Consider the following 25,617-nt stretch of genomic DNA (forward strand, 5'->3'; position numbering starts at 1 on the left):
GGATGGAGCTGGAGCAGAGGGCCTCCTCCGCCAGTCAGATTCCATCAACCCCATCCAAAGACTTACTGGACTTTGTAAAGGACTTCTTCAAAAAGAGGGCAATAAAGAAAGTGAGACACTTGAAATTTCAAGGCAGACTGTTCAGTGTTCCCGAAGAAAGACTCAGTCAGCAAAGAGTAATTCTAGATCTGTCTGCGTCTCAATTATACATTCAATGCGACAAATTTTGCATGCTTACAATCTCGCAGGTGCGGACCCTACTTCCCGTGGGGCCGTCACCACCTCTATAGATCTTTCAGACGCATATTATCACGTCCCGGTTGCAAGAAATTTCTCTCCTTACCTAGGATTCAGACTAGGAAAACAAGCATACTCATTCAGAGTCATGCCATTCGGGCTCAACATAGTGCCCAGAATTTTTACCAAACTGGCAGAGACAGTAGTCCAGCAATTGCGGTCCCAAGGGATCATGTTAGCCGCATACCTGGACGATTGGATAATTTGGGCATCCAACGCCAAGGAATGTCAAAGAGCAACAGCCATAGTGATCAACTTCCTGGAATCCCTAGGTTTCCAAATAAACAGAAAGAAATCCCGCCTAGTTCCAGGAGGCTTGATTTCAGTGGTTAGGAATCCAATGGGACCTCTGCACTCACAAACTGTCACTTCCACCAGCCAAAAGGAGGGAAATAGCCAAAGCCACCAGGCAGTTCCTCAAAAACAAAAAGCCTCTCGTCGTACCCAGGAAAGAGTCCTAGGTTTTCTTCAGTTCACATCAGTAACAGATTTGCTGCTGAAAGCCAAACTGAAAGATATAAACAGAGTATGGCGGAGACGAGCCAACAACAGAACAGAGACAAGCTGTCCCTAATTCCCGCTGGTGTTGAGGAAAAGGCTTCGACCATGGTCAACAGTCAAGAGTTTGTCAAGATCAGTACCTCTCCAATTTCCTCCTCCATCATTGGTGATCCATACGGATGCTTCCCTGAGCGGTTGGGGAGGATATTCCCAACACAAGAAAGTTCAAGGAACATGGTCGACTGTGTTCCGCCAGTTCCATATCAACATTCTTAGAGGCAATGGCAGTATTTCTAACACTAAAAAAACTACGTCCATCCAGACAGATTCATATCAGACTGGTACTGGACAGTGCAGTAGTGGTACATTGTATAAACAGAGGGGCTCCAAGTTGAGCCATATCAATCAAGTGATGATTGCAATTTTCTCCCTGGCAAGGAAACATTGTTGGCATCTGTCAGCCACCCATCTGGCAGGTGTCTGGAATGTCATTGCAGATTCACTGTCCAGGACAACTCCGCTGGAGTCGGAATGGTCCTTGGACAAAACATCATTCGAGTGGATTTGCCTTCAGGTACCAGGTCTCCAGGTAGACCTGTTTGCCACAGAGAGCAACCACAAACTTCCATGTTACGTTGCTCCCAATCTGGACCCTCTTGCTCACTCCACAGATGCAATGTCAATCGATTGGAACAGGTGGCAAAGGATCTATCTGTTTCCACCAATAAACCTGTTGATGAAAGTTTTACACAAACTCAGATCATTCAAAGGTCAAGTGGCACTAGTGGCACCCAACTGGCCGAAGAGCAGTTGGTTTCCTCTTCTTCTAGAGTTGAAACTCGGTCCACAAACAAATCCCCAACCCCAAGTTGACACAAGTAGTACAAACTCGGACTGTGTCAGCTTCCTCAAGAATTCTAAATGCCCTAGCTTTATGGACTTCATGAAATTTGCAGCTCAGAAAGATGCTAACATTGATCCTCTTAATACATTATTCATAGAATCAGATAAGAGAGAATCTACTCTCAGACAGTATGATCAGCAGTTAAAAAGTTGGTATTATTTTTGAGGGAATCCAGTGCTCATGAAATGACCATTGAACCAATCTCTTTCTTCAGATCATTATTTGAGAAAGGATTGGCCACTAGTACTATTACTATAAGCAAAGTCTGCTTTAAAAAAATATTTTTACATGGTTTCAATATTAATCTAACAGACTCATATTTTTCATCAATTCCTAAAGCATGCGCTCGTTTTAGACCAGCAACCCGTCCACACACGGTTTCCTGGTTCTTAAATGATGTACTTAAATTGGCATCAGACACTGATAATGAACAGTGTTCATATTTGAGTCTGTTAAGGAAAACATTATTCTTAGTTAGTCTAGCCTCAGGTGCTAGAATTTCTGAACTGTCTGCTCTTTCTAGAGAACCTAACCATGTTGATTTCCTCCCGTCAGGAGAAGTTCTGTTATCCCCAGATCTCAAGTTTTTTAGCAAAGAACGAAGATCCACAAGAATAGATGGTCTCCTTGGAAGATTATTCCCCTTCCACAGGATCTGTCCTTATGTCCAGTCAATACTTTAAAGGCTTATTTAGATAGAACTTCTAATAGAACTTCAGGCCCCTCTTTTTGTTAGGGAAAATGGAGGAACCATTTCCTTAAAGGCCATCAGGCAACAAATACTTTATTTCATTAAACAAGCAAAACCGGATTCAGTACCTAAGGTTCATGATGTTCATGATATGCGAGCAGTGGCCACCTCAACTAATTATTTTCATAATATGAATTTTGATGATCTTAAAAGTATATGGGTTGGAAATCACCATCAGTATTTCAAACGCCACTATCTTAAAGTCTCTAGAGGCTCTTAAATATTCCACAGTTGCTGCAGGAAGTATTGTCCCTTCCTGGTCCCTCAGATTAGCCTATGACTGTTCCTTATTTTTATCCTGTTTAGTTTAGTCTCTCGCCTACCTGCCTCGTTTACTTGTCCTGCCGTCTAACCTTTGGTCAGGCTGCTTCACAGCCTGACTCCTGACCATTTGTATATTACTTTTATTCCCTGTTTAGCATTTTTGTTAGCCTTCTTAGTGTATTTTGGTTATATTATTTTATGTTTTAAACTGTGTGCCTCTATAGTTTTTAATCATGTTGGTTAATCTTTTGAATGTTTTGGGTTATTAAAACACAGTAATTACTGATAGTTTTATTTATCTCCATTACAGTATTCTTTGAGGGGTTCCACCAAGCTTTGTATGATTAATTCTCTGTCACTATTTCACTGGGTGACACAGGTCGAGTCCAGAAAAGGGATTTTGACAAAGGAAAAATCTATTTCTGGGGAAGACCTGTGTCACCCAGTGACCCATCCCTACAGTACTTTTTCCCCCCAGGTGACATACCAGCTTGGGAGGTGCTAACCTGGGATGAAGCTAAGGTGGCGGCTGAGGTGTTGGTTGGGCTAGGTGATGGATGAGGGTTTGTAACGGCTCCTCCAATTCGGGATTTTGAGAATTGAGAGAGTCTGTAGGATGAAGGCCTGTGGTAGTGGCAACACTCACCCCTAGTGTATACCGACATCTATTTTATTAAATTAGATGAGCGAACTGGGGGGTAACCCTGGCATTCTAGATAGCTTTTTCTCTGGTATATTTAGCAATTCTTATACCTAGAAATGTGCTAAATGGAACCAATTTCACTGGGTGACACAGGTCTTCCCAGACAGAAATAGATTTTTCCTTTGTCAAAATCCCTTTTTCGGTTAGCGCAATTATCGGTTATCTCCTCCGGAACTTGATAACTGGGAAATCCTGGTTTTGTTGTTTGCACAAATACAAACCCTTGTGTTTGCATCAATTTTCAAAAATCTCTCATTTTTTACAAGGTTTTATGGTAATAGATAGTTTATGCTAGAATATTCACAATGCAATAAGATTTTCAGTTCTACGCAGGTTTTCTTTAGATGAACATTTCTCTTTTAACTTATAAATAGTGCAGATATTTATTATATTGAAAATTTAGTATGGGAATATCTCTCTTGAACAACATAAATCTCTCTCTGAAGGTGACCTGACCTTCCTTCAAAATCTGGTTCTTTTTATAATAATTTTGCCATTGTATGGGGGCTTTTGAGTGGATAAAATGAGCCTTTTGATTGTCCCTTTATTTTTTTGATTATCATCAAGACATCAGAGATTAATTTTATATTATCTTGCACCCCAGCTTTACCTAACAATTTAATTTTATATGGTAGCAGATTTTCTTTGTTTTCTTTAATTAATTTATAAAAGCAGATATTTTATGATAACAAAGAATCAGTAAAAAATTATTTATTATCAAAACAATAAAAATTGCTGAAACCGCAAGATTGTTATCACTGAATTTAACATTGGAGGGTGCAACACCAAAATATCATTTGTATTGAACATTATTAAACTGAATAAGCATTATATTAATTTTGTTAATATATTATATTAATCTATTAACCTGTGTTAATACATTCATGCTCAAAAAAATAAAGGATAATTTTTTTGTTCACTTAATCTTCAGCAGAACTTTGGCCAGCACCTGTATTTTGATATCTCCATTAGGATTTTTCCCAAAATATTGAAAAATAAAGTAATGTAATTTACAGAACATTCAACAGGTTGCCTGTTGCAGATGGTCAACAAAAGAAAAAAAAGAAAAATTAAAGTTTCATTGTATGATCCAACTTAGAAGCTATACCATTTGATGAAAACTGTTTGAAATGAGCATTAAAAAGGATGATCTTAAGACTATTAAAAACGTTTTTTGAAAAACATGCATTTATCCAGGTTTATAAAACTTTTGAAAAACCACCAGTTAAATGATGTATTGTATATTCACTGGAAAATGCCAAAAGAAACAGAAATGTCTACTTTAGCATAAATGCAAGTATAATTTAAAATTACAAAACATGAATTTGATATATTATTTAATCTCCCATTAAAATCAGTCATTACTAAAACTATAATAAAGATAGATGAATGAATCAGCAGGCTTTAAATTTTCATATAAAAGACTCAAGAGTAATGTTTTATAAAAATAAGAATATGATTTAAAAATCAGAAATCATTCCATACCAATTGGTCAAACACAAAATTATGTTTTAGTAATACCATGAAGTTGCCCAACAAAATACATGAAACAGAATTTAAAAGGGCATTAAATAATTAAAAAACATTTACTTGGGAACAAATTTACCTCTCTGTTGTTATATTAGGTAAATGGCTCAGCATCAGACACAACGAGAAAACATTGGACCAGTTTATAATGAAGGCTTTAGAATATGTTCAGGAGCCTTAGATCATGCAAAGTATGACCATTTTACAAGTTTCTCCTCAAAAAACAATTTGAATAAAGAGATGTCATTTAAACAGTCATTTAGTGGTGACCTTCCCAATTAGATCTAGAAGATTGTTTGAGTCACTGTCGGCAAAAATTACAGCTACCTTCAATAGTAAATTTGCTCGAATATGAATAACATGAAAATTTGCAATATTTATCAAAAAGCTTTGTTCTTAGAATTTGCTGGTACAGAACATATAACCAAAAAGGATTTTATGTGAATACTTATAGATGGATTTCGATATGCTGCAGAAAATCTCAAGACTTCAAGTTCTCTCTAAAATAAGCATTTCAGCTGAGTTTTTGATTAATTTTGTTTTTAAGGTGTTTTGTATAGAATATATTCAGTTACAATCCAAAAAATAACTGTATTGTACAGTAATTATGTTGATCCTTGCCCATGTAGGAATTAAAGGATCATGAAGAGGCTGATATAGCAGCTAATCATGGTTTCCACATGACTTAAGCAAATTAAACATCCCTTTAGTGAATATAAAACAATCATTGTAAATTATTGAATGAAGAACCAGAATTAAAACAGATAAAGTCAATTTGGAAAATGGAGTTCAGTTTAGAGAGAAAAGTCTCAAATTTCTTAATTAGAAATTTGAAGACTTGTCCACATGGCCCTCCTCTCTTGAATGCCCAGAGTGCAGACAGTTTTAACAGTACATTGCCTGAATGAAATATACACAGCGATTATCAAAAAGTAGATCAATGAATTTCTAGAACTTTCTACATTTTTAATAAAAGGTATTGGAGCTGTGATTTAATGATTTAAAAAAATAAATAAATAACAAAATAAGAAAGTTAGGGCAATAAATTTTTTGGTAATTTTAAACTTTTCCCTTATTTGAAATGAAATATACCTTTTTAGTGAGGCCAGTAAATCCCAGGATGGTAAAAACTGTATTTCTGGCAAATCAACAGATGTCTTTGTGCCCTTAATATCTTTCATTCATTCATGTCAGACCAAAAGGATATTTTTCTAGCATTTCATCCAAACAGATGTAGATATTAGCTTAGTGGTTTGGATTAAATTTTAATTTTGCAGTACACTCCCTGAACACCTGAATTAGCCCTTAATCCCACTAGCCTGAACAACTCTCATTACCAATCCCACATTTGGGAATTTTAATAGCCAACGTTACCAATGCTGCAGGTAAAATCTTGTCACTTGAGCTACTATAACAAACGGTTGGCAACGCTGACACAGGTGTGCGCCAACACTCCCACTTTCATCAATTGCTTTTTGTTCGCGCGGCTGGAAGGTTGTTTCCTTCTGCAGTGCGAGGTTTTAATCCTATTGCCCGACTTCTCTTTGTATTTTGGACTTCTGGTGAAGACTTGGATTGTATTTACCGGTTTTTTCTTCTGGATTTTTTTAATATCTTCGATGTGGAACATCTTTTGGAATTGGACTCGCTGGTTCCTGGTCTCGATTGGTCATCATGGACTCTTTCACCTTCTACTACTGTGCCTTCGGCTTCGACGTCGACCTCGACTGCCCCTACGACTGTGGATGCTGGCACTCATTGCTTCTTCTTCCTGCAAGAGACGGATGAGTACCTTGAGACACGATAGACATTCTGTCAGGTATGTAGGAAGGTTAAGTGTGATGTGCAGGCTCATTGCCATGAATGTTCCGATTGGAAGGCATGAGATGGAGGATTACATTTGTCATCGCAAGTCTTTGGGCTAGTAAGGGCGGCAAACGTCGGTCAGATTCTCATTGCCTCAAGTGTCTCAGGCCTCTGGTGCAGATCAGTTGATGGATTTAGCGAGTTCAGAAGTAGTCAAACAGGTAGAGGATAGGATTGCAAGTAGTATGGAAAATTTAATAGCTAGTCTTCTTCAACATTTCTCAGATAGGGATAGTAGTAGTGTTAGGATGTCTAATCCTTCTTCCTTTTCAGCTCCCCTGCCTGTTCCAGAACCAGCCCTAACGGGTGCTGAGGGTAATGGCAGAACCGCAAGCCTCTGAGTGGGTAGGGTCTGCCGACCCCCTCGGTGCGGAGCAGGCAGTGAAGGATCCCCCTCTCCCTCCCCCTCCCCAACCCCCTTGTAGTATTGATAAATTTAATGTTGATAATGTTAGTCAGGATCAAGATCTAGGTGTGATAAAGGAGGATAGGTCTGGGTTAGGTAGTGAGGAGAAGGTTTTAAGGGTGCAGAGTTGTTCTCTGGACAGGTTCTATTAGGAGTGGTTTTTGTGACAAGAGTGTCTTCATCGCTTCTTTTTCTCGGTCTGGCTCAGTCTCAAGTCAGTGTCAGTTCCAGTGGTGTTTCATCATCCTGCTTTTGCTCCTAACTCACTTCTGACTGTTTCTGAATCTCCCTGTAGTTTCCCCCTTCCTGTGTTTTCTATTCCTCCATCTAGTAAGGCAGATTCTGTGTGTACTTTCGGCTTTAAAAGTAGTTTATGGGAACTGCAATTGGATGTGGCAGAATATAAGGTGGATTTCTGGGTCTTTGCGGGTATAGACTCACATGGTGAGAGGTTGTTTTTGAATGGTTTCTCTAACATTAGAGAGTATGTGACACTGTCCAGAATTTATGTTGGATATCAGGATTATTGCAGATTCTGGTCTTTTTGTCCTTTCATTCTAAATTTTCTTCTGGGTTATCCTTCATCTCCTGCTCCCACATTCTCTGTTGCTCCTTTAGTCTCCTTTGGCCCTCTTCTTCTCAGTCTTTTCCTGCTGCTTCCGCATTTCTGTTTTTTTTTTTTTTTGCTTTCCTCCTCTCAGGTAACTTTTTTATTCCTCTGCTATTCCTCTGCCTCCCGCCTTTCCTTCCTCAGTACAGTCTTCTCTGGTAGGAGGAGCTTCTGGACAGGTGAAAATGCAGTTTCAGCAGAATTTGGCTGCAGGTGTCTCATGTTCCATCCTTCGGTATGCACAACCCCTTGCTTCAGCTTCAAGCGGCTGTTCTGTAGTATCAGGTATTTCACAGGGTTTGTCTGTTGCTTCCAGTTCAGGTTTTGATCTGCGGTTTTGGCAGGGCTTGCAGTACCTTCTTCGAGCGGTCCGCGGCTTTCATCGCCTGCATTTTCCATGGTGGTAACTCCAAGGGTAGCTTCTACCTCTTTCATTCTCCTCCTTCTTCTTCATCTTCTGTCCCGTTTGCGCATCCTCTCCCAGGATTTAGCAGTGTGGGTTTGGCTACTCTCACTTGTCTTCCCCTTGGCAATAATGGGGAATCGGCTTCGGGTTTTTTCTCTGTTCAGCCTTCTCTTCTTCCCGTCGGGTTCAACTATGCAGATTCAGCTCCGGGTACCCGATTAGGTGTGGGTGCGCAGCATTCTGGTTAGGGTGGTCCGCTTGTGGACTCTTCATCGTTGTCTGGGCTTCGTTCAGTGCCTCCTCCTTTGTCGGTCTTAGACCGTTCGGACATTGCAGAACAGGATTCTTATCCGGAGGTGCAGGAGATTCTGGCGGACTTAGAATGTCCTCTTGCCAGCAGTAACGATTACGGACGCATGCTTGAGTATGTTACTTCTTCGTACCCTCAAGCAAGAGCTCCGGACCTCCCGATTTAGTTTTTTTTTTTTTTTTTTTTTTGAGTTTTTTTTTTTTTTTTTTTTATGACACTAAGCCAGCTCCTGCCTCTTTTTTTGTGTTGGCTGGTTTGGTTTGATCGGGTTAGACAGGCTTTGGAGGAGGTGGAGATGTTGTTTAGCATCAGTAGTGGCTTCTGATAGACAGGATTCTTCTCTTCTCTCTCTGCGTAGGACGATTTACGCAGTTTGAGGTAACCCTTCGGCAGGTGTCTGGTTGTCATTTAATGAATCGGTTGAGGCAATCCTGTCTAAGTCTCGGGCGTCGCCTCGGCTCGTTGGGACTTCTCTTAGGGAAGCAGGTGCTTGGAGGATGTGTTGTGCAATCAGACTGAAGCTCTTTCACACACTGTCTGGATGCTGTCAGGTTTACTGTAATGGGGTTCTAAAGAGCGACGGCTATGTCCCTTCAGATCCGTGGCTGTTGGCAGCCTAATAAATTTATCTCAAGGGGTCTGGCTCACCAGGTGAATGCTCTGGCTTTGTCTACGAAGTTTGGAGCAGGAAAGTTGAAATTTCTATCTTGGGCATCTTCCCCTCAGTATCCGGACGTTCATAAGAGGGATTGCTTAGAACACCATTAGCCTTAGCTAATTCTTGTTCAAGGATGATGATGTAGCCAGTATGACAAACATTGGTTGCTTCTAACTCATGTATCCTGTGTCAGCAGTTATGCATCGTCGAGGGTACAGAGTGTTGAGGTATCTAGATGATTGGTTGATCCTTGCCTCCTCTCTAGAGGAGCTAGTAAGAGCAAGGGAATTTCTTATGGAATTTTTACCCTATTCAGGTAGGAGGATTCTCTCTTCCTTTGAGGGTTTTCACAACCCTGGAGAGGATCCAGTCAGTCCTTCAGCAGGTAGGAGGGTTCCTGTCCAGCAGGGAACGGCTGGTACCAGCTCTGGAGTAGCCTCTTAGGGAGAATCTCTCTCTCTTTTAATTCCAGGGTCTCTCTCTCTGGATGTGGCGCTCTCTTCAGGTATGTCTCAGGAATCGCTGGGACTTCCGCAACAAGAACACAGTTATTGTCAGGAGCGATTCTTACCTGTTGGATCATCTGTGGTGGTCAGAAGAAGTGCATCTGACACCGGGAAGGTCTATCGACTCCTCTCTTCCCAACGTTCATCTGTACACAGATGCCTCAGATCAAGGTTGGGGAACAGCCTTGAGGAAACCCAGGCCTCGGGCCTCTGGGGGTCTTGGGAGGAGAGGAGTCAATAAATCTTCAGGGAAATCAAGGCTGCAAAGGAAGCCCTCAGTTGTTTTCAGTCCTAGTGCAACAGAGTAGTGGCTATGTTTAGCAACAGCGTAATTGCCGTGTCGTATTTGAAGTCGGGGGGGCAACAGGCTCAACAGAACTCAATACTATAGCACAGAGTGTCTTAAGAGGGTGAGAAGAATGAAAAGTGTCTCTTCTTCCCTAATTTATATCGGGAGTCTCAACGACTGGCCGATTCACTAAGTTGCTCCTGTCAGGTATTTGGGAGGCGGGGAGAGTGGACTTTGGCTCTGGAAGTAATATGTCAGGTTCTCCGAAGTGGCCAGCAACTGTGGACTTATTCGCAATGTGATTAAACCATTGTCTTCTGGTTTATTTCTCACCAGTGGTGGTCCCCATGTTGATAAGCACCGATGTGATGTTACAAATTGGAATCACATGCAGGTGTGTGCCTTTCCTCCACCCGGTCTCATTCATCAGGTAAAAAGGAAATTGTGGGAGAGTGTCAAGACGTCTATGACTCTAATAGCTCCCTGCTCACCATAACACGCTTGGTTTCTGGAACTCCTAGAGCTCCTTACAGAAGTTCCGATGTCCCTACCCATGCAAAACTTCTTCTCAGACGACTGCATTCTCACCATTATTATCCAAACCCCTGTGCTGTACCTAGTTGCAGGGCGACTGTAGAGAGAGCTGCTAGACAGTCCAGACTCCCTAAAGCTGTGTCTAGATAGTTTTCTTTTAGCTTGAGAAAGTCAACCCATAAGCCTTACCAGGTTCAGCTGGACAAGGTATAGAAGTTAGTGTCGTAAGGAAGGTCATTCCATCTCTAGACCTTCCATAGCCAAAATAGCTGATTTTCTTTTATTCCTTCAGAAAGTCAGGGGGTCTTTCATTGCTGATTCAGCTAATTTTGCTGACTAGTAGTAATGTTCAATGATTAGCGGTACAATTAATTTCCACCCTCCTGAAATCTCTAGTAGTAAGATAATCGATGATTTATTACATTCTTCTAAGATTGAACATCCTGTCTTGCCGACTCGGGCCCCTCTGTGGGACTTGTCGGAAGTATTTCAATATTTTTCTTGTGTTCCCCTGCCTTTGAACCCATTGAAGCTATAACATTAAGACACTGACTAAGAATTTGTTTTTTCTTATGGCTTTAGCTTCAGCTAGAGGGTTGGGCGAGTTTCAGGCAGTTTCTAGGTTGGGTTCCTATGCGAGAAATTGTACGTATTTGTCTGTCTTCTGGAATTTGTGGCGAAGACAGAGTCGGAGGTTAAAACTCTGCTTTGTTCGTTTAAAGTTCTTTATCTGCAAGCGTTCATTACTGGCGATCCAGCAGAGATATCTTTATGTCCGGTGCAAGCATTACAGTCTATTTATCAAAGGTTGAAAACTCCGTCTGCTTCCAGCATACACTTCTTGTCTCTCCACGGAATCCTTCCTGTCCTCTGTCAAAGAATGCGATTAGTTACTTTCGGAGGGAGGTGATTTCCCAGGCTTCTCAGGGTTGTTCTTCGTCGTCTTCAGCTCTGTATTTCCCCGACCGCACAGTATTCGGAGTATGTCCACTTCATCTTCCTTTCTAAGGAATTATTCAGTGCCATCTATTCTGGAGGCAGCTACTTGGAAGTCTGTCTCAGTGCTTACTTTCTTTACTTGAGAGACGTTTGATTCGCCTCATAGCGTGTAGCAGTGAAGTCTACTATCTAGGGTGCATTCATTTACCTGTGGTGGTATTCGCTTAGTGCGGAGGTTCGGAGGGTTATTTTCTTAGTCCACATGTAGCGGCGAAGTCTATTAAGGGTGTGTTCATTTAGCTGAGGTGGTATTTAGTGCAGAGGTTGGGAAGGTTATTCTTTAGTTGAAGTGAAGTCTATTATCAGGGTGCGTTCATTTAGCTGAGGTGATATTCACTTAGTGAGAGATTCTTAGGTTAACCAGATAGAAGAATTCCTTTTAGTCTTTAGAATTTTTAGGCAACAATGATAGTATAATCACATGAACTTAGGTTTAGTACGTTTTAAATATCTTAGTCTTTGATAGTTTCCTATGAGAATCTAAGGGTGCTCTAGTAGGCTAGGCTATTTCATCGGCGCTGAGATACTTTTTGCTCGTCGATCGTCGGGCCTTATCCGGAGGATCAGCAGCTCGGCACACTGCTTCATTTCCCTCCATACATGAGAGGCTCTGAATAGCCACATGGGAAGTTCATCGCCTCCAAACATGAGAGGTTCTGAAGAACCACACGGGAGGTTGACGGACTGAGACAGTACGGACCTGACGGGCGATCAAAGTACTCTCCAGCATGTCTCGTCACCAAAAGCATCGATTGATGAGGTGAGTGTGTAACTAAATAGATATACTATGCAGAGCAGATCAGTGAGCTGCCATCTCTGCGGTTGTAAAGGGGTTTGCCGCAAACTTAGATGGTTCTCCCAGAGGGACAGTGGCTCTGCACTCTCCCTCATTCTCCTCCACACATGAGAGGTTCTGAAGAGCCACATGGGAGGTCGACGGACCAAGAGTACTGACCTGACTGTTGATCAAAGTACTCTCCAATATGTCTCTTCACTGAAAGTATTGATTGATATGGTGAGTGTATGACTAAACGGATATTTTATGCAGAGCAGATTGGTGAGCTACCATCTCTGTGGTTGTCAAAAGGCGCGTAATAGAATTGACATGGGGATGTCTTTTCGAGTGTGGCTCTGTGGTTGTGATCCTTTCACTCACCCTTGGTTATACCGACGCTCCATTATGGAAGACGCCGATCTGGGGGTAGTAACCCCAGCATTCCTGAAAGCTCTTTTTTTCTCTGGTATATCTAGCAATTTTATACCTAGAAATTGCGTGTTAGTATGGAATTTCACGGGTGACACGGGGCCTCCCTCAGAAATAGATTTTTCCTTTGTCAAAATCCCTTTATTATGAAAACTTCATAATCGACTACAATGGGATTGCTCTTCCTGGAACGGAGTCGCTCTTCTGGAACGGTCTTCCCTTCCCTTCACATTCGTGTGATTAGTGGGGTGGTGTGGAAGTTGTCTCAGGATGACGTGTTTGGGCATGGACTATTGACGACACTCATGCGAATGTTTGGGAAGAGAACTGGATGACCTACGGCCATAGCATGTTGAAGCACCGATAGCCTTCCGATCACCACCTCTTGCAATTCTGTTGAGTGAAGAGTATTGATAGCACTTCTGTGGACATCTAGAAAGGTGACAACCCACGATCAAGTGCATCAGCAGCATGTCTGTGCAGTGCTTTTCGCTCATGTACGTGTTTCATACGAGTTAACAGGATCGTTCTGCCAACTTTTACACCCTTCAGAGCGTAAGTTGATGGGATCTTATTCATCGATAGCGGTCAGCCTCTGTTGTGAGTAAATGTCCACATCACCGAACAAACAGCCAATGCATTCGAACGAATGGACCGTTCTTCCAGACGTTTCCGCATACGTTACGACCTTCATTGGTCGTTTTCATCATAGTATCCAACGTCCATTTCAATAACGCCCACAACTGAATGAATGAATTCATTCTATTAGACCCTATGGCCGTCATTGTGTAATTTGATGGTCTTTCACTTGTGTTCAGCCAGAGACTTCGACATTTTACAGGTAGGAAGAAATCTGTTTCATTATTCACATTTGAACCTTGACTCTTGATTGTTCTTACTAATATTAGCCTTTGACCCTTTGAGCCAAGATAGTTACAGTTCATCAGCACAGGTTTCTTTGGATTCCTGTTCATTTTCAACTACAGGTTGGTTTCATTTAAAGTGAAGTTCTGTAGAACCATACCGTCCAACGCTTCCGAAGCAGGAGTCAATCAATACTGATCGTGCAAGGTTTTTCCTTTGTGGGATCGGAATTATTTTCTAGCTCCTTGTATCTAAGGATCAGGCCAACTCCTTGGTACAACAGCCTTAGTGTCCTCTTCTGCAGTACTCTTCTTAGCACAAGGATGAAGCCTGATTCTTGAAGATGGAAAGAGGAGTCCTGGACTTCGACAAGGTGTCCCCATTCCTTCCCATCTTCTCTCAGAGAAGAGAGAGGACTTAGTCTAATGGTGAGATGACAGCTATCCCCTTGGGTACACATTTCCCCTCCGGAGATACTTCGTGCCTCAAAGCATCAGCCAAAGGGCATTCACCTACACTTCAAGAGGTTAGGTTGGGTACTTAACCTAACTTAGCCTAGCCTAACCTTACTAAACCTGCACTTCAGTATTCTGGGACTTCTTGTCTCATGGCATCAACCAGAAGGTAGATACCTGCTCAATATTCTGGGGCTTCTTGTCTCATGGCATCAACCAGAAGGTAGATATCTGCTCTTCAAGGGGCTAGGTTGGGTGCTTAACCCAGCCTAGCCTAGCCTAAACTTAACCTAGCCTAACCTGACCTAATCTGCACCTCAATAACTTGGATCTTCTTAGCTCTCCACGCCTAAGGATCCGAGGATAGGCGTTCTGTAGTGTTTTTAAGGAACAGTACCACGGTAGTTCCTTAGTCAACAAGAGGGGGTGGGCCTCGTGTCCTATCATCTCCTCAATTGATGGCGTGAGTGCACGGGTTTGCAGTGGCATACTCAGCACAGCGGTCAACCAGACGCATTCCAGGATGATGGATGTATGACAGACAAGTTCAGTCACTAGGGTCTTTGTTAATGATAATTGGTCTTTACATCTCGACGTTTCAAAGAATTGTTCAGTCTAGGAAGATGGTCAATTAGTCCTTCAGTCTCGACACTCTGAAGTTGTTACTGGTCGGCTCTGTCTCTCAGACCATGGGCATAACAGCCATTGGTCATGCCACATTGAAAATATTGCTTCTTGTTTGGTCAGCGAAGTTAGCAATGATTGATCTGGTCAGTACTTGGATAGATGACCTTCTGGAGCACTGGATTCTGTTGATGTCTAGGATGTCTTTTGCATCCATGGAAACGTTGGGCTAGTCAGTACTTGGATAAGTGACCACCCAGAAACTTCAGATGCTGTTGACGCTTAGGAGACATCTTTCACATCCTTGATACAAGTCTTGGGCAAACAACTTCCCATCATTCTGCCTGATTCATCGGGAGATCAACAATACCTCCAAACTAAGTTCTCCGTAGGTGGGTAGTGCCATCAGTGCATCTCATGCAGTGCACTGTAGGCATTACTTAAGGTTCTTTGCAGCGTGCCTTCAGCCCCTAGCTGCAACCCCTTTTATTCCTTTTACTGTACCTCCTTTCATATTCTCTTTCTTCCATCTTACTTTCCACCCTCTCCTAACAATTGATTCATAGTGCAACTGTGAGGTTTTCCTCCTGTCACACCTTTCAAACCTTTTACTGTCAATTTCCATTTCAGTGCTGAATGACCTCACAGGTCCCAGTGCTTGGCCTTTACCCAAAATTTTATATTCAATTCAATTTAAAAGTTCTGACAACTTGTTGTTGGTTCCTACTCAGTCAAGAAGTTGTGTCTACGAGCTCCATTTCTTTTGATTTGATGTGAGGAGTGGGAGATGTAAGCAATAGTTACTGTTGCTGCAATTACCAGTTCATCCACAACCTGAGAGGGAGAGAATGTTTTGTGGATCTTAAAGCAGTTTCAGGAGTCTCAGGGTCCAAATAGGCACTCCTTTGAAAGCAACGACACCAGAGATTTTTCAGTCTTCGAAACATTGACCAGGGCGGCAGGCTCTTACACTTCCTTTCTTGGAACTTAAGCACAGTTCTTTTTAGACTCTCAAGAGTCTCAAGATCCAAAGATAGACACTCCTCGGTGTGATAGCAATGACACCACGGTAGTGCCATGGTCAACATAAGGTCCTAGTGTCCTTTCATCTACGCTATTGCAGTGCAGGTATATGAGTAGACAGTAGATTAGTCAGTACAGTGGCCAACCAGACACATCCCAAGGAAGATGGATGTAATCACAACAGTTCATTCGCTGAGGTCAGGAGACAAGGACGGTTGATCTTGTTACCTTGACTTCTGGAAATTCATTCAACCACTGAAGGAGCTTGATCATAGTCCTTCTTTTCTCGATGTACTGAAGTTGGTGCTGTTCTGCTCTGTCTCCTCGCACCCTTGAACAAAGCAAGACAACTTTAGTATCCATTTACATATGGAAGCTTATGCCTTTCGCCATTTGATGGTATCCATTTACATCTGGAAGCTTATGCCTTTCGCTGTTCGACATGTTTCGAAGGTGATCAGTGAGGTTGATCTTTCAACTTCTATGGTCCCGTGGTTCCAATAACAGTATGGCGTCTATGTTGCCTCCATAAAGACTAGACTTTCAGCCCAATGCCAACAACTCGTTCGTAGCTTCAAGTTGACGAAGAAACGATGCCCAAGTTGTCATTTCTCTGACTAGTGAGATGATCAAATAAGCATACCCCACAATTTCCTTGTGGACACCAGTATCTTTCAAGGCCAGGGTCGTCGGTCTGTCCATCGCATTCAGGAAGAACCTGTTGATGGAGTACTAGGAAGGAATGTAATTATGCAGATCGCATTCATCTCCTTTTACCTTGGGACATTGCCCATAGGTACTTGGACTCCTTTTTTTTTTGGATCCTATGGTGGATGCTTAACAAGTCATGTAGTTCACCCAGGTCTTGAGGAACAGGTTGCATCTGGCCTGAGGTGTGTGGCTGCAAAGAGAAGGTGTATGTGGGACTGGCCTCCTCCCTTCTGTCTTCCTTCCTCTTCCAGTGGGCAGAGGAACAGTGAACGAGCCGTCAAATACTGGATGGGCGAGCATGCAGGTGATCTAGATGACCGAGTATCCTATCTATAATCTAGCTTCATTTGGATAAGTAGAGGCAAATCCTTCCTTCTCTTTAGCAAGGGGAGACAGGGACTGACTATGAGCAAACCAGTTGGTTATTCTTAGCTTTATATAGTCTCCGACACTGTAGGTTCGTCCAAACCTTTTCGATTCAAGGATATTACATTCCTTTAATTCGAAATGCCTGGAAGTTTGACGATTGAACATCTCTCTTGTTCAGTAGATCAGAGGTATGGGCTCCTTTGCTTTTTTATGACCAGGAATGTTGGGGCTTTCCGAAAGAGAAATTGTGGTCGATGACCCAAAGTAGGAATATATTGTAGAAGGTTTAAAATAAAAAACTCTCTTTCTTAGAACTAATTTATTAGCTCTGACTAATCACCAATCTTACAAAAACACATGAAATTTTGGCCCTTCACAGCACTAGGCGACCCAAAAAACCAACAGTACACACATACATATAAACAAATACAAGCAGCAAAATTTTCCAATGAAAACTACCACTTCTAACCCACACATACACACAAACTCAAGCACACATCAACTACCTTAAACTATGTAATCAAAGTACAAAAAAAAAAAATATATATATATATATATATATATATATATATATATATATATATATATATATATATATATATATATATATATATATATATATATATATATATATATATATATATATATATATATATATATATATATATATATATATATATAAAATATATATATATATATATATATATATATATATATATATATATATATATATATATATATATATATCAATGGGGAAGCGGACACAAAGACTTGTTAAAAGGGTCAATTTATTCCCGGCGTTTCACAGTAATGGCTTCATTACATTTTCGAGGGCTGTATAAAATAAATAACATAAATTACAAAAAGGGTATAAATTTAAATTTAAAAATTAAGCACAATGGGTTACAAATAAAAAATTAAAAATAGAAGGGACAATTAAAAAGGACAACGTAATAAACAAAACAAAATCTCTCTAAAAATATACAATATAAAAATATATATATAAAAAGTAAGAAGATATGGACCAACCTATTCAGTGGCAATGTTAAAACTAAACAGAAAAACGAAAGACTAAGAGAGGTACAGTGTGCAGAGGTTTGGCTGTTTAACAAGGGGACGAAGTCGCTTAATCATTAATGATTCCAAATGGCCAATTCATGGCTGCTAGAGGCTCGCCCTAAAACAGAAAAATCCTTATTTTCAATTGAAGTTTTACATATTCTAGAGTGATTTCTGATATTCAAAAACTCTGGGTTTGTAATTTTACTGCCTGTCCTATAGCTTACTCCACGATGAGAGAGTATCGCATTTTTCAGAAGCCTCCTGGTGGATCCAATATAAGTTCCTAAATTACATTTAGGACACGTGATAGCTATACACACACCCGGAGGACATATAAGGGCATAAACGATCTTTGTACTTAAATAAAGACCCGATGGTGAGAGGATTAACAGGTATCAGGTGGACCTTAATGGCTCCAAACTTACTTTGGATCTGTTGTGAAAAGTTTTTTCTAAAAGTATTATCAAATAAAAATGGAAATCTAGCATAAAAATTCAATTTAGGAACACTGTAAATTGTAGGTTTGAGGGAGAAGTACTTGTCTAGAAGCTGCTCAAGTATCTTAAAGACCAGTTCAGATGGGAAGCAGTTTTCCTTAAAATATTTACATAAAAAGGCGATCTCATCTTGAATAGGCACCAATCAGAGGTTAGCATTAGAGCCCTGTGGAGGAGAGTAAAACAGAATTAATTTTAAAGTTAAAAGAACAAAAACTATAAAAATTTGACCCTAAGCCCGTAAACGTTCTTTTCTAAAAATCATGGTGTTAAAAATATTGTTTTTTCTAAGAACTAGACGCCTAATAAAGAAAGCTGATTTTCGTTTTTTTTCTAGGTAAACTTAACATTATGATGATGTAAATTTAGAAAATCAAGGAAGGAATCAGCATCAAAATTATGTCTAAAAGGGCAAAGGTATCATCAACATACTTACATAAAAAGGGGGCTGCAGGCTAAGGGACAGTCATCTAAGAAGTGCTCTCCAGGGAGCACATGAAAATGTTGGCAAAAGTAGGACCGAGAGGACTTCCCATTGCCATGCCGTCCAACCTGCTTGTATAACTTACCGTTAAAAATAAAGGCTGTGTCCAGCACAGCCAGGCTTAAAAGATTTTTAAAAACGAACGGTTAAAACCACTAAAAACTGTGTCGGGTTCAGGATAAAGCTTATTTAAAATGATATTAATAGTTTCCTCTACAGGTGCATTGGTAAATAAGGATTCTACGTCAAAGCTGGTCATGAACAGGCCTGAATCTTGCAATAAAATCTTTTCTTTAAATTGACTGGAATTTTTTAAAGTGAAATTATTTGTAGTTAATGGCTCAAGCAAGGGAACCAGAAATTTAGCCAGTTTGTAATTAGGGGGCGTTGTATGACGCAAGGATAGGTCGCAAAGGAGTACCTTGTTTATGAATCTTTGGTAGCCCATAGAGGATACCTAAGACGAGCCTGTGACAAACAATTCTTGATAAGTTTCATTATTAATAATATTTTCACTTTCAGAGTTCTCAGAAACGGTTAATTTTATCTTCCGCTTTGAAAATGTTGGAATAATCGGAGATCCAATCATATGGAATTTGGAGGAATCATTAAGAATGATCCATTTTTTTAATATAATCCAGTTTATTCAACAACACAATTTTACCTTTATCTGGTTTCGTGATTATGAGGTCTTCTTTTTGACAGTTCCCTTTTAGATTTTTCAAAATTTTTTTTAAAAATGGGGTCCATTGGGTCTTTAGTTTTCTGAAAGTGTGATGTGACAGATCAAATAAGCGATTTTGTAGATCACCAAGGTGGCATTTATTTAAGTCTGTGAAAATAGATTCTAACGGCAAAAAAAACTTGTAATAGTTAGGGTTTAAAGTTAGGCAGGCAGAAATCCAAACCCAGAGAAAGGATAAATTCTTCCTCTTAGATAATACATAATTGGAAAAGTTAAAAACAAAGGTACGTTTTGTATGAAATTTGGGAATAGAAATGCCTAAGTTTTTAGCTTCTTGTTATGACATAGTTGTACATTGTCAATAAAATCCTGCATTGTTTTGTTAAAAAGGGTCTTAAAAATAATGCTATCTATAAGAGAGACTAGAGACAACCTCTGACCGGCATCTGTTAACGACACTTAAATGTTTATCAATAATCCTTTGTTTGCTAGTTATTTCAATATCCAGTAATTTCCTTGTAGTGTCCGAGTAAAACTGTGAAGAATAAAGGGATGATTTATAAAGTTTAAACTTCACAAAATTAGGCACAATGCTATTTAAAGAACAGTACTGCAGAAATTCCAGATCAAGTTTTTTCTTTTTCCAGTTTTGGTAATGTCTTTTTCTAAATTTCTGCATTTCACCAGTAAGTCAGCACCATAGCGTCGCCTGACGAGTTGATGAAAATTATCACAACCTCTCCATCTAATCCTCAGTAGAAACAGAAACACATAGAAGAAGCTTCGAAGTTCCATTGCAACAGAGCAGGAAAACTGCTTCCCATCTGAACTGGTCTTTAAGATACTTCAACGCTTCTAGACAAGTACTTCTCCCTCAAACCTACAATTTACAGTGTTCTAAATTGAATTTTTATGCTAGATTTCCATTTTTATTTGATAATACTTTTAGAAAAACTTTTCACAACAGATCCAAAGTAAGTTTGGAGCCATTAAGGTCCACCTGATACCTGTTAATCCTCTCACCATCGGGTCTTTATTTAAGTACAAAGATCGTTTATGCCTTATATGTCCTCCGGTGTGTGTATAGCTATACGTGTCCTAAATGTAATTTAGAACTTATATTGATCCACCAGGAGGCTTTCTGAAACGCATACTCTCATCGTGGAGTAATTTATAGGACAGGCAGTAAAATTACAAACCCAGAGTTTTCAAGAATATCAGAAATCACTCTAGAATATGTAAAACTTCAATTGAAAATAAGGATTTTTCTGTTTTAGGGCGAGCCTCTAGCAGCCATGAATTGGCCATTTTGGAATCATTAATGATTAAACTTTTGCCCCTTGTTAAACAGCCAAACCTCTGCCGGCACACTGTACCTCTCTTAGTCTTTCGTTTTCTGTTTAGTTTTAACATTGCCACTGAATAGGTTGGTCCATATCTTCTTACATTTTATATATATATTTTTTTATATTGTACAGGCAGTCCAGTTTACGACGGTTCCGCCAATATAAATGTTCCGAGGTTACAACGCTTTCAAATATATTCATCAGAAATTATTTCCGGCTTTATGCATGTTTGTCGATCCGACGGAAGAAATTTGGCCCCAAAACGGCAGAATAATCATTTTTGAAGGTTTTTTTGATGTAAAACTCAATAATAATGCAGTTTACGCTGCGTTTTAATGCACCCAGAGCATTAAAAGAAGGTTTTCTTATGATTTTTTTTATTTTCGGGTTACGATTAAGAACGGAACCCCCAGTAAACCGGGACCGCCCGTATATTTTTTAGAGAGATTTTGTTTTGTTTATTACGTTGTCCTTTTTAATTGTCCCTTCTATTTGTAATTTTTTATTTGTAACCCATTGTGCTTAATTTTTAAATTTAAATTTATACCCTTTTGTAATTTATGTTATTTATTTTATACAGCCCTCGAAAATGTAATGAAGCCATTACAAAACGTCGGGAATAAATTGACCTTTTTTAACAAGTCTTTGTGTCCACCTTCCCATATATATATATATATATATATGTATGTATGTATGTATGTATGTATGTATGTATGTATGTATGTATGTATGTATGTATGTATGTATGTATGTATGTATGTATGTATGTATGTATGTATGTATGTATGTATGTATGTATGTATGTATATATATATATATATATATATATATATATATTTATATATATATATATATATATATATATATATATATATATATATATATATATATATATATATATATATATAGCAATAAATATATATATATATAGTAAAACCTTGCCCTTGACAACAAGGGACTTTATGTTAGCAACATAAATCAATATATATATATATATATATATATATATATATATATATATATATATATATATATATATATATATATATATATATATATATATATATATATATATATATATATATATATATAGTAGGGTTTGCCCTTGACAACACCAGGGACTTTGTTAGCAAAGTAAATCAATACAGACAAAAACAAATTATGTATATATACTACCTTGCCCTTTACAACATTAGCAAAATAAAACTAAATTTAATCCAAAATGATCACACTAGTCAGGAAAAGTACCTATAAAATTCCAACTGCCAGTTCACTAATCATTAGTCTCTGATTCATTGTTTTCACATAAGTTTGCCTATACAGAAAGTTCATTCAGGGCCAAAGATAGGACACTGTACAGCCTAAAACATGATCTCCAACTTCTTAACAACTGTAGTCTCTAGAGGTGGCACCTTTCAACATCTCTCAAGTTCATACAGTAATACCTCAAACTTATGCGATTCGAGTTGAGGAATTCACAGACATGCAAACTTTTCATTGAACCTAACTAATTGTCATACAGGAGTTTTTCACAGACATGCAAACATTTGCAGATACAGAGAAAGCCTGCAAAAGTGTTTTAGTTTTTTATGTAATTTATAAGTTTTCAAGCTTTTTTATGTAAAGTAAATTACATTAAATAATAAAAGTAGTAATTTCTCTCTCTCTCTCTCTTACTGAGATGAGAGAATTTTTATGGTACATGTATATGGTTGTATGTTTCTTATGATAAATAAATTTTTTACCTAATAATAAGTACTAATTTTCAGTTATTAATAAGATTAAATAATAATAATAATAATAACAATAATAATAATAAAACTGTAATTACAAAATTCGTATGTGATACGTATTCTAAGCAAACAATTATCTTTCCCTCATCTTTTGTGAAGAAGCTCGAAGGCAAAGCTGTCAGACATGTCAATTTACCATTACAAGAAGGGGGAGTGTCCCTGATTAGCAGGTCAAATGAAAAATGAGGTTGAGAAGACTTCTTAAAAAAAGAACAGTGGAATGGGGAGAGAGAAATAGTATACTACTCATCACTCTACCCTATATTTTTACGTCAACTGATTATTTCTTTTTTTAAGGGTAATTTATTAAGCTAACTTTTAAATGAAATTACAGTAACTTTAATTTCATTTAAAAGTTAATTTAATACTTTGGGAGCATGATTAGGGTCATTTTTAGTATTTAAATTCTAGAGATAAGCATTTATTAGCATTTTCAGACTGTGCCAAACTTACGCGGAAATTCGTCTTGTGCCAGGGGGTCTGGAACCTAACCTCGCGTAAGTTCGGGGTATGAGTATATACACAAGTCTTCTGTAGGCTTTATAAACAAAACAGTAGCGTGACACATGCACGTCAGACTACCCCCTTTCCAACTGTACTAACTTCACTTTACCTTCAGTGTCCTTAATATAGCTCAATTGCTTCTTGCAATCACAAACCAACACACAAAGCCTCCAAGCCGCACAACACAAAATGATCCTCACGAGTCCACAGACCAGAGGGCAAACTTCAAAAGGCAAACTTTGGAAGAGGGAAAAGTTGGTCAGCAGACTAACCACTCATTCACTCCTGAAAAGACAAGAAAGAAAAAAAACTTTTTACAACAAACCACACTAAAGCACACACAAAAACACAACTAAACAAAAAATATTACATTCCTTCACACAAATCATCGCCTTCTCAGAAACCTACCACAGGAAGAGAGTACCCAAGTGAGCTGAACTACCGGTCAGTTCAGAGATTTACTCAGAATCCTCCCTCCAAAAGTAAGTCTCCCATATGTAAAGACCTATGGTTTGTATTTGTGTAGGAACAAATAAAAAATTTTTAAAGTAATTTGTATTTTTCCTAACGTACAAACCTGAGGTCTTTACATAAAGGGCCCACCTCTTACCTGGGCCAAAAGGTAAACTGTGTAGAATTGAATGCGCACTGACTTGGTGGGCGGTGCTTATACCATCGGTAGCTATTACCATAACCACCTTGCAAAAGTTTAACAGCTGAATTTCCAACTTGCTGAAAGTTAATCCCATATGAGCAAACCCATATGTAAAGACCATAGGTATGTTAGGAAAAATACAATTTACTTTAAAAATTTGTCATGTTCCATGCAAAATGGGTGCCATGTTTAGTAGCCCCTTGGGGATGAATGTAAAAATATAAACAAAAGACTATATCATAAACACAAACAAAATGGCATAAGCAGAAACAAAAACATAAGCAGAAGGCAGTAAATATTATGGTTGCCGACTGGCGGGATTCAGGCCTTGGTAGTAGTCTTCAATTTTACTGAAAATTCTTAGTCTTAGTATGTATTTACACGAGTGAATATTTTTGGGGGTATAATTAGGTAGGTACCTTGAATCTCTAGTACTTCTGTGATGCTTTTTGAAATTTAGATACATGTGCTGTCATATTCTTTAACTGTGTATATTGATACGATCCCTTTTGTTTATTTAAAAGGCTAAAAGGAATCCATAATATACATAAACCCAGCAGATCTTTTTAGGCATAATTTAGACTACTAAGATTTTATCTACCCATCACCATATGTTTTTAGTTGTATAGTATTTTTAATGGGATAATGCATGATATTTTGAGTGTTAGACTGTCTATATTAATAAACAGGTCCATACTGCATTCTGTATCGATTATTCCAAATTTCTCACTGACGTGAATACTGCTGCACACACTATCAAGAAGGGAACTCTTCTCATTATCAGCATTGTCTGCAAGATTGTTTGGTGTGAATTTCATTAAAGGCAGTTTTTTGACAAAATTGGAAATTTCAGTGACTTTGGCAATGCTGTTTGAAATATTTCACAGTAATTTCATAAAATTTAACAAAAGATTAGAATACACAATTTTTTAAGAATTTTCTTTTACAGACCCATTAGATATTACATTTCAGGGTCAGTGAAATTTTGAGATACTTCAGTCCCTGTTCAGAAAAAAGACGGAAAGCCATGCACACATTTGTACAGATCCTTGAGTCTCCTAGCTGTTAGCTACTACGTACTTGCTTTGTTCTGTTGTCCTCGTAAAACTTAATGTTTTGAACTTTAATTTTTTTCTAACTTAGTAAAGTTGAGAGTAAATTATATATTCTTATAAGCTTAAGTCCAAAATGAATGATAAACGAAAGGAACACATGGAAATACCCATTTATAATCAGTTTTTAAAATTTCAAAAGTCCCTGACGCCACGGCAGAATTTCAAAATCGTAATCGATCGGTAGTCAGGTGAACCACCTGTGCGCCCTCTACCCAGGTACCTGAACCATTCCAACTATTCCTCAGATCTTCCCTGCCGCTGTGTCGGTAACATCGATGGAATTTCGCGTTTAGCCTGTGTTTTTTCGCAACTTATTTTGGTGAAGTACACTTTGGCTTGGCTTTCGCTCGTTTTTTTTTGTTCGATTTTTGGATTTTCTTATAACATATCTGACTTCATCAAGATGTGTGAAAATGTGTGTGTGGGGATACAAGCTGGCTTGCTAAAGTCTCCTTGGATCCCCACTTAGTATGTCTGAAGAACGGTTAATGGGAATGAAAGACTAACCGATATGTTTCTAAGCTCAGAAGAGCCAAGAGTACTGTTTCTCACTCTTCTTGATATAACCAGGGAATAGTTAATTCTTTTCCCCTTGATAACTATCCTATTGATCCTTCTCCCGTAGTGGTAGTCTCTGAACCCCTACTGAAACAGGTAAGGACCCAATACTTAATGATTTGTTGGCTGCCATTCAG

Source organism: Macrobrachium rosenbergii, chromosome 6 (assembly GCF_040412425.1).
Source record: "Macrobrachium rosenbergii isolate ZJJX-2024 chromosome 6, ASM4041242v1, whole genome shotgun sequence".
In the NCBI taxonomy this organism is placed as follows: Eukaryota; Metazoa; Arthropoda; class Malacostraca; order Decapoda; family Palaemonidae; genus Macrobrachium; species Macrobrachium rosenbergii.